Source organism: Cyprinodon tularosa, unplaced genomic scaffold, assembly GCF_016077235.1.
Source record: "Cyprinodon tularosa strain WSP-4 unplaced genomic scaffold, ASM1607723v1 ctg226, whole genome shotgun sequence".
Taxonomy (NCBI): Eukaryota; Metazoa; Chordata; class Actinopteri; order Cyprinodontiformes; family Cyprinodontidae; genus Cyprinodon; species Cyprinodon tularosa.
The window spans coordinates 625,029-635,452 of NW_024038844.1; positions in this window are offsets into that span (position 1 = coordinate 625,029).

Genomic DNA, 10,424 nt, shown 5'->3' on the forward strand with positions numbered 1-10,424 from the left:
CGGTTAGACTAATGTCAAAATAATCAACATCTGCCTTAGGGTGTGCATAGCTTTATCTGCAAGGACTCTAATGAAAATCTGGTCGCTCTTCAGTGATTTATTTGGAAAATATAGATGTTGTGCGCCCTTCATTTTCCTGTTGGTTTATTACGATCAGTATATATTGAGCATAAAATGCTTTGCCGCTTATCAGTTTACAGCCACCCCCCTCAGTGCACATTGGCCCCTGCCCAACCAAACACATAAAAAAAAAAAATCTGATACCGATACCATAATAATGTAAAATAATTGCCATAATGGCTTTGTCAAGCTGCTGCCTACCTTTGTGAAGCAGGAAAAAATCTAATACAAAGTGAAACCAGTAGAACTTTTTATTACCTACCAGGAATGGGTGACAATAGTTGAATAAACTTATGGCTCTCAAAATGGTATCGGTGCCCAATTTGTTGGTACTCGCCGATACCAATACCACCATTTTAGGGCAGTATCGGGACCCCGTCCGATACTGGTATCGGTATCGGTGTAACACTAATCACCACCCTTCTCCCCACCCCTCTCAGTTGATATACAGAAAATGAACTACCGACACTAAGGGCTTTCATTTTACCACTCAATGCTCTCTGTGCGACATCTTCTCAGAATGAGTCAAGCTCGGTGTCAGCTGAACCTCAAATCCTACTAGCATTCATTCTTGGGAACCAGGATTTTCTCAGCCCCCGCTCCATACTCACTGTATCCACCATCACTCATAGTGTATACTCCAGTTTCTCCCCAGCCTCAGGCCAACTCCTAAGGTAAATAAGCCTATCAATGTAATCACTAAAGAGGTGATAGCTAGCGAGGGTGACAGCATACCGACGTATCCCACTGTTCCAGTTGTGATCGACGGCCGACTGTCTTCCAAGGTCATTAAAGCTATGAAAATTGCCTTACTGTATTTGATCTACCACATATGTGATAACCACATATGGCTGTGAAAACGATAATCCGACCCAAAATCAACATATCTGTCTGCAACCACTCTGCAAGGACTTTTACTTTTAATCCATCTGCTGTAGACTTCAAAGTATCAGATTGATATGTGTAGAACTGAGTTGAGTTCTACGTTATCAATCTTGAATGACTGCCTTTCACTCTGTCTGTGAAAGGAGGACCATTTAGTACAATACTTTGAGCTGATTGGGGGGTGTGCCAGCTAGTTACTCTCTTCCATTATACGCTTTCAGCCAATCGTAGCATCGAATCGTGACGTTTCACGATGATCACAATAGGATTCGTCTGCAGCTTCTTGAGTGTTTTCACAACTAGTGGAGTAAACTGATAAATCTAACTTTTTTTAAATGCTGTCGGAAGAAAAGCACAGACATCTTTCCCATCTACAAATACACAAAGTTCTTATCTTTGCTCCTTTTTTAAACAAGAAATTGTTGCCATTTTAGCTAAAACTGAGCCAACTCTGGTATCCACCGGTTAGTCCTCCACTGTAGCCAAGTATGTAATGCCCTGGCAAGGCCCTTCTCTGACTGTCATCATTCCTACATGTCCCTCCCCCCAGAAAACTGCTGGCAAATTATTGGTCAGACCCGCTGGTTGTTACGAGACGGACGTATTACAGGGAGTCTTTCAAGATGAATTTGTTGTGAGACTGAAAACTCAGAACTCGCGACAATCAAGCTTGCAATGCAAAGTTAAATCTCCCCGCCTCACCCCTGCAATTCAGACATTGTTGTCTCAAAGAGGCCTGCAGGTGGAAGACTTCAGCATCAAAACAATGGCTAACACGCTTCTGTTTAAATTAAAGGCTTCAAGTGGGTTTCATGTTGCAATTCTTGATCTGTATCGTAAGACACTTATGGATGGGTCTCAAGAATGTCATATTGAAAGCTATGAAAAGTAATACAAAGAAGAGTTGGAATGTGTTTTAGAGTGCTTCAACTGCCAAGATGAAGACATGTTGGTAGCATTCATTCTTTCTATAGTGTATTGTAATAAAGTTCTTCCTGAATGCAGGTGTTTCTCTCTCTTTTTGCTGTGTATGGTACACATTTTTTCTCACTAATTTTGAGGCTCTCATTCAGATTTTGGGTTTAAGCAGAGGAGATGTATAATGAACCAGCTTTATAAGAAATTTGCTAGTTTTGGGGGAGTTGAGAGATTCTGCAGAGCCCTGCGTAACAAGATGGGGTAGGAGATAATGAAAGGTTTCCTTTCTGAGCAAGATGGTTACACATTGAAAGCTTATCAGACATAACAGTTTTCAGCATCAGCTTGGGCCTTTTACCGGAGATTATGGAATATCTGTGATGATACGTGGCAGAAATAAGAAAAACAAAATGGGAACAAACAGGAACAGACACTTAAGAGTCATAAACTCTCAGACTTAGAACCACTAAGTCATATAAACTGGCTTTATTAAACTTTAGATCTCTTTCAGGAAAATGCTTTTTAATTAATGCACATATTCTGTTGGAGTCGTCTCCTCCAAACTACAATTTTCTTTGTGAGAGCAGACAGCAAAGGAAAGGTGGAGGAGTTGCAACATTGTTTAATGATTCACTGAAGTGTAAAAAAGTGTTTTGGGGAAAATTTGACACTTTTGAACATTTGGCTCCCCAAGTAAAGAGATACGAACTATGTTTCTAAATGTTTACAGACCTCCTAAGTCCACATCAAACTTTTTTAATGATTTTAGTGACCTCCTGTCTGTGGTATGCGTTGATTATGACTGTTTAATTATTGTGGGAGACTTTAACTTTCACGTTGACAACCCTGAAGACAGAAGTGCAAAAGAACTGTGTGACACACTTAGAAACTTTGGTTTAATTTAACATGTTAAACAACCAACGCACAAACAGGGACATATTTTAGACTTGATCATCACTAAAGGTCTGAGGATTTCTAAAGTCAATGTTACTGATGTTGCCCTATCCGATCCCTTTTCTGTTACCTTTGAGGGCATCGTTTCCAGTGACTCATTTAGCCAAAGGGACATCATAAGAAAACGCACCTTTAAGGAAAATGCCACAGAAACTTTTACTCAAGCTTACTCTGCTACTTCAACCTTGGGGTGCAACTCAGTAGATGAGCTAGTAGATAACTTTCAGTCTAAAGTCTCAGACATCATTAGCTGCATTGCTCCAATTAAAGTGAAAGTCTTTTCCGGAAAGAAAAAAACTCCTTGGAGAACTGTTCCAGCAGTTAGAAGTGAAAAAAGGGAGTGTCGAAAAGCTGAACGCAGGTGGAGAAAGACGAGACTTTACAGATATAGCTTACAACTGAAAAATGCAAGAGAATGTTTGTTCTCTGAAATCATTAACAAGAACATTAATAATACTCATGCGTTATTTGCCACAGTTGACAAGTTAACAAATCCTCCTGTGCCCGTGGCTCCTGAACTCCACTCCACCAGGGCCTGCAATGACTGAGAAAATCCTAAAGACCAGAGGATAGTTTGTACATCCATATAAAGTTCAGTACCAAAGTTGTCTCCAACTGGAATTGATCTTGACCAAATGTCCCAATTCAGCCAAATAAACTACAAAAGCTTAGAGGAAATCATTCAGCAGCTAAGTTCCCCCTCCTGCTACCTTGATGTTCTACCCACAGCTTTCTTTAAGAAAGTTTTGCCTGTCATAGCATCTGATTTGACTCAGATAATAAACACGCCGCTTCTGTCAGGTGTATTCCCGCAGTCCCTAAAAACAGCAAATATCAAACCACTGCTGAAAAAGAAAAATTTAGACAAACTACTACTCCAGAACTACACTTTGCATTGTCTTTGTACTGAATTGTGCTATACAAATAAATTTGCCTTACCTGCCGTGCCATAAGTCCATTTTCCAAGAAACATGTTCTCAGTCTCAAGACCTTTAAAATAGTGTCAAGTGGATCTCTGTGACATGCAGTCCCTGTGCGACCTGAATGATGAGTATAATTAATTATTAACAGTCATTGATGTGTTTTAAATAAAGGCTTAAGTTACAGTTTTTAAAAGGAGACTAAGACTAAGCGGTGAGGGCTTTTGAATCGAGTTTTGAGGGGAGCCAAATCCCCCGAAAACTTCAAACCCATACAGGAAAAGAATTTGTTAATAAGAATTTCAAGGCCTTAATGAAAATTAAGGCCACATTTTTTATGTGACAGCGGGGGACCTTAAGGCCTTTGTCATAAAACGGTTAAACCGCACTCTGAAGATGAGAACAGGAAGATATTTCTCAGCAAGCGCCCCACACACCTTAGAAATTCTAACAAGATTTCCTTTTATACATTTTCTCTTTGTTTTATGAGATGTCTTTATCTTTGTACGAGTTTTTCAGCACACATAATTAATTTTCAGAGCAGACCTCTACTGGGGCAATTTTTATGCTAGTAGGATTTCTATGATTGTTGCTTTTTACCAGATCTTGGAGCACATCGATGAAGACTTGTTATTGTAACAATATCAACTCAAACCCCTGGTTGGATTTAATGGCCAGTGGTTTTGTTTCCTCACAGACAAATAGACTTTTAGGACCATGAATCTTGAAGAGCTCACTAAAACCACAATTGTTAAACAACCTGTCAATAAACAACCTGTTTATTGAAAGTGAGAATAACCTCTTGTAGAAACTTCCACCTTTGGGCTGTTAACTACTAGCACCACCACAGAAGCCACAGTGCAGGTAACCCCTGGAGACACAATAGCTTTCCATTTTATCATCCAGCATTTTAAGCTTGTGTTAACTTGCAACAGGTACTATGGTGCCCGGCACACCTGCAGGCTTTTAATCCTTTAGTCTTAACCTTTTTAAAAGAAATACTTTTCTGTCTTACAAAAAAAAATGAGAGCAATTAAATATATTTCCTTACAGATTAATAAGGTGTTCCATCAATTTAAGATAATGAAATTAATTGACTCTCATTGCTGTTTAGCAATTACTGATGTTCAGGGTTGTCTCTTATTGGCCAGCTATCAGGTAAACCAGGCAAGCGGATCATTTTTTGAAAACATTATAACTTTAATAACATTGAAAAATAATTGCTTGATTTTTATACTTTAGCTGTGATAGAAGAATAGGATTAAGCAATTATTCAGTGATTAGATGAATTAGACATTTTGTATTCAAGTTCATACGGTAAAACCATTCATTTAGAAACCTTGACAATATCTATGTTTACATTCAACATCCTTAAGAAAACCGTCTTTTTTACTTCAAAATAGAGTAAAAATTCAAACTAAATGTAGATATAATTCAATCTTGGGACCATGAATAAACAGTTGGCAAACCACATAAATTATCTGTATGCTTACAATCAGGAATCATCTAAACACGTTCAATTTGTGGGTGTTTTTCTAGTTTCTCCATTCATTTAAGAGTTATGCATCTGGATTATTTTCTCTGTCTTACCAATTTGTTTGTATTGGTTTTACTGAGAGTATCAGAATACTAATTGGAAACTGCAACCTTTAGAGGTGAAATATATTCTATAGATTTAACTTGATGCAAACTCTGTCCACAGTGGCACCTTGGGAATATTCAGCAGCAACCCTGAAGCATGTGGTTAAAATTGAGGGTTGATGCGATTATTGGAATTTTCTTTAAAACCAAGAGGCAGACATGCAGTCTGTGGAGAAAATCAAAATCAGGAAACTTGACTGAATGAACAGGATGTCAAATGCTTATTCAGAATTTGAATAGCTTGTTTGTATAATGAATTGGAGCAGAGTACATGCTTGTGTGTTGTATTAATGAATCTGATTTCTTGTAATATTAAGCATAGCCCTTGCTTGATTGGTTTTCATATCAGTTTGGTAGTTTGTGTGCTTTTTAGATTTTTTTCAGTGGTTGCTTTCGGTTACATCAGCAGCTAGTTTGTAAGTTTACAACTCAGTGACAATTGCTTTAATTGCTGAATGCTCTGCTTTGCCAGCCATTGTCATTCAGGTCACTGATGTTTACAAGCAGACGTCTTGAATTAGAACAGACTTATTTAGAGTCAGCATGAGACTTATAACTTTGTTTGCCAAACTAGTTTCATGTGTTTCATGAAGATGAGGAATGCTTGTCCTGCTTCTCCTCTGTCCGTAACTGGGCCTGCAAAGCTCTGTGGATCGGAATGCATCGAATCCTGACATCCTGATATTTTGATCCGCAAGAAAGTTCTCCTGCCTACTGTTGTGTGTCAGTTAAATATCTCCTCCGGTAATGAAACAAAAATGGCAGGGTCACCTTTCCATACAGCCACAGAAATGACCAATGCTTGTTAGCATTCATAAATCAATCTGAGTCTTAATAACAGAGAAGCTCCATACTTTTTGACTAAGCCAGATACTAGCAGAAGGTACTGAGTGTTTTACCACCAGCATTTATTTTACATTTGCTTATTTATCAAACAAATGAAGATCACTTTGACTTTTTTTCCAAATATAAATGGTTATTTCAACTTGACTGCAAATGAGTCAAAGCCATCTAATACCAGATGTGGGTAGTGTAAGTAAGAAAATATTTGGTAGTACTTCAGCACTGGGTAACTCTCATCATTCCTTTCCATTCCGTTTTCTTCCACTTTATCCAGGGCCGCTTCACAGAAGCAGCAGTCTAAGCAAAGATGCCCAGACTTCCAAAGCCACACAGAGCTCCCCCAGCTGCTCTGGGGGAACCCCAAGGCGACACCAGGCCGTTTCAGAGACATAGTCCCTCCAGCGTCCTGGGCCTGGAATATCAACAGGAGATGCCTGGAATATCTCCTGAGGGAGGTGACCAGGAGGCATCCAGAACAGATGCCCTAGCTCCCTCAGCTGGCTCCTTTTGACGTGGAGGAGCAACAATTCTACTCCAATGTCCTCCCGGGTAACTGAACTCCTCACCCGATCTCGCCAGCCACCCTGTGAAAGAAACTTATTTCGGCCACTTGTATTGGTAATCTTATCCTTTCGGTCATTACGCAGATCTCATGACCATAGGTGAGGGTGGAAACGTAGATTGATCTGTAAATCGAGAGCTTTGCCCCCCGACTCAACTCCCTCTTCACCATGACACTCTGATACAACAATCACATCACTGCAGATGCCTCACCGGTCCATTTATCAATCTCACACTCCACCCGTACCTCACCCGTGAACAAGATCCCGAGATGCTTGAACTCCTCCACTTGAGACAAGGACTCTCCACAACCTGAAGAGGGGAGTCCACCTTTCACCGGTGGAGAACCATGGCCTTGGATTCAGATCCTCATCCCGGCTGCTTCACACTCAGCTACGAACCACCCCAGTGCACACCAAAGGTCCTGGTTTAATGAGGCCAAGAGAACAACATCATCTGCAAACAGCAGAGATTATATCCTGAGGTTCCCAATCCAAGCACCCTCCGATCCCTGGCTGCGCCTAGAAATTCTGTCCATAATTGTAATGAACAGAACCGGTGACAAAGGGCGGCCCTGGTGGAAAACAACATGCACCGGAAGCAGGTCTGACTTACTGCTGGCAATGCGAACAAAGCTCCTGCTGTGGTCATACAGAGAGCAGACAGCCCTTAACAGAGGGACCCGGACCCTATACTCCCGTAGCAACACCCACAGGGCACCACGGAGGAGAACATGGACCACTCTGATTCCATGTCTCCAATCTCCCTCGGGATCTGGGAGAAACCTGTCCAGAGGTGGAAGTTAAAGACCACACTAACAGAGAGGTCCACCAGATGTTCCCAACAGTCCTTCACAACACGCTTAGGCCTCCCAGGTCTGACCGGCTTCCTCCTCTGCCAGCGGATCCAGCTCACCACCCTGTTGTGATTGGTTGACAGCTCAGCCCCTCTCTTCACCCGTGTGTCCAAGACACTCTCCCGCCTAGGTTGTCCTGATGCCACGTGCACTTATGGACATCCTTGCGCTTAAACATGGTGTTTGTTATGGATAAACTGTGATTACCATAGAAGTCCAAAAACAGAACACCGCTGGGGTTCAGATAGGGGAGGCCGTTCCTACCAATCACCCCTGTCCAAGTCTTACTGTGGCTGGCCGCATGGGTGTTGAAGTCCCCCAGTAGAACAATGGAGTTCCCAGTTGAAACACCATCTAGTACCCCTGCCTAGCACTCCAAGAAGGCCAGGTACTCTGCATTGATGCTGGGCACATAGGCCGAGACATGGTTGAGAGACCTGTCCCCAACCCGAATGCGTAGGGACGCGACCCTCTCGTTCACCAGTGAAACTCCAACACCTGACAACTGAGTTGGAGGGCAATGAGCAAGGGCACCCCAGCCCAATGCCTCTCCCCAGCGGCAACGCCAGAGAGATGGAGAGTCCAGCCTCTCTCCAGGCTCAACTTTCATCAGAACATTTGATATTTAAAATAATTTAATAAAGATAGACCAAAATGTAAAACTATGTGCTAATCCTGGTACCTTAAAAACTATAATAAAACAATGAAAACAAACAATTGATGTAAATAGAAAATAGCATTTCTTGGTAAAAGAAACACCAAACCATGTTTCTTTTTTACATAAAACTTATGGAACCATTGCCTCCAGTGACAATATTTACGGTACTCCTTACTGTATATTAGCCAGAACTCCATATGTTATTGTGGGTTTAAATTAGTTTTGTACAAAAAATAACCCTCATTTTGAGATAAACATTAACTGCTTAGCCATGTTTTCTTTTCTTAATGATTGTCTTTTATTCAGTGAAGTTACAGACAATGGATAGAGAAGCGTGATATTTTATTAAGACATTTCTCAATTAACAGTAAAATCATATAGTTTAGTAAAACAACTCTTACATGTTTTTGTGTGTAAAGTCAAATAACCTTAAGTAAATTAAGCTAAATACTCCCCAACCCAGTCCAATACATCCTTTTAGAGCTGGAAAATAAAAAGACATTTCCTGCTTTGAAAGCACAGGGTTAAGAGGGGTGTATGATCAAAAGGAACTACCTCATCCACCAGTGAATGAAAGAGAAAGATCAGATATGATTTCCTCTGAGATCTCAGCCGGTGCATTCTGTCTCCTTTCCTGTTTTTTGAGAGAATTTAAATTGGTAGTTTTTCTTTTTGTAACCAGAGGATTGACTTCTCTCTCCAGGTTGATAATTATGTTATAATGTTATTCTAGAAAGCACATACGCCTATTAGGATGACATCTGTCATTCTTCGTCATTTAACCAGCAGCAGTTGGGCTTAACCTTTTTTCATCTGGCTCTTAAAAAAGAAACAAGATCCGCTTGGGGTATTTGCTTCAACATTATTGCACTGTACTAAACTAAAGGGCTGTTTTTGGTATTATTAGGTATTCAGCTTAGATCAGTCAAATCAAATCTGATTCACTGGTTTTCACCTGGTCAGCATTGAGCTCATCACCTTTCCTCTAATTCTCTCCTCTAAGTTTGTCAGTTTTCAGTTATTGTTATACAATACCGGTAAGTTAAATTTTTTGGTAAAAATCTATTATAAGGCATGCATAACAAGGTAGAGTGATCTGTAATATCCACTTTCGAAAGACTCTGTTTTTATGTTTTTATGCAAAATACATTAAATATAAGGCGTAACTACTCAAGAATCTTAGACAAAAAAAAATGTCTCATACTATGTAGCTTTTGCTGGGAATCCTTCCTCTAAAGCCATAACCAATCAAATATAGTTTTAGGCTGCTGGGGGGCTGGGAACATTTTCAGTGTCACGTTGCACTGAGAGGAAATAAAGGTTACTGTCTGATCCAGACACATAGCATTCGACTGTCCTTTTCATATGTACTCGCCCTCCAACACACACAACTACTCCAAGTGGCTGCAGGGAATACTAGCATAGGTTACTATAATATCCATAAGGTCAGCCTACTTCGATGCTGGATTGAATCTGGACTTAATAGAATCAGCCACACAATTAGAACACACTGTCTAATGAGCAGAGCAAGGCTGCACATATAGGCAGCTCTCTGCTATATATGGGATGTCTGAAGTGTCGTAACACGAACAAAAAAAACAATTAATTTCTAGAAAATTTAGAGAACTGAAATTGTTTCATGGTCCTGAGAAACACCTTTACCTAGATATTTTCCGTTTTGTGTTTTTATCTCAACCAGGGCTCAGATGTTATCAGACATAGGTAGAATCTGATAGAATAGAGAAATTGTAAAGGGAAGAATACATGTTAATCACTGCCCAGATCAGTGGCAGCTGGCAAATAGGGGGCGCTCGGGTGCTGCCCTACCTAGATGTAGGGAAAAGTCATAATATATATAGATTTTAAAAGTATTATCAATGTCAGTGTTATTTAAAAGTATGTGGCTACATGTAATATGAATTATTACATGTAGCCACATAAATTATTATAACAACATTTCTACCTATTGACTCTCATTCAACAGTGCATTTCCACAGACAGAACATATCATTTCTCTTCTTGGGCGCTTATTCAAAGCGCCCCTAAAGTGTAGGGAAATAACCAATTA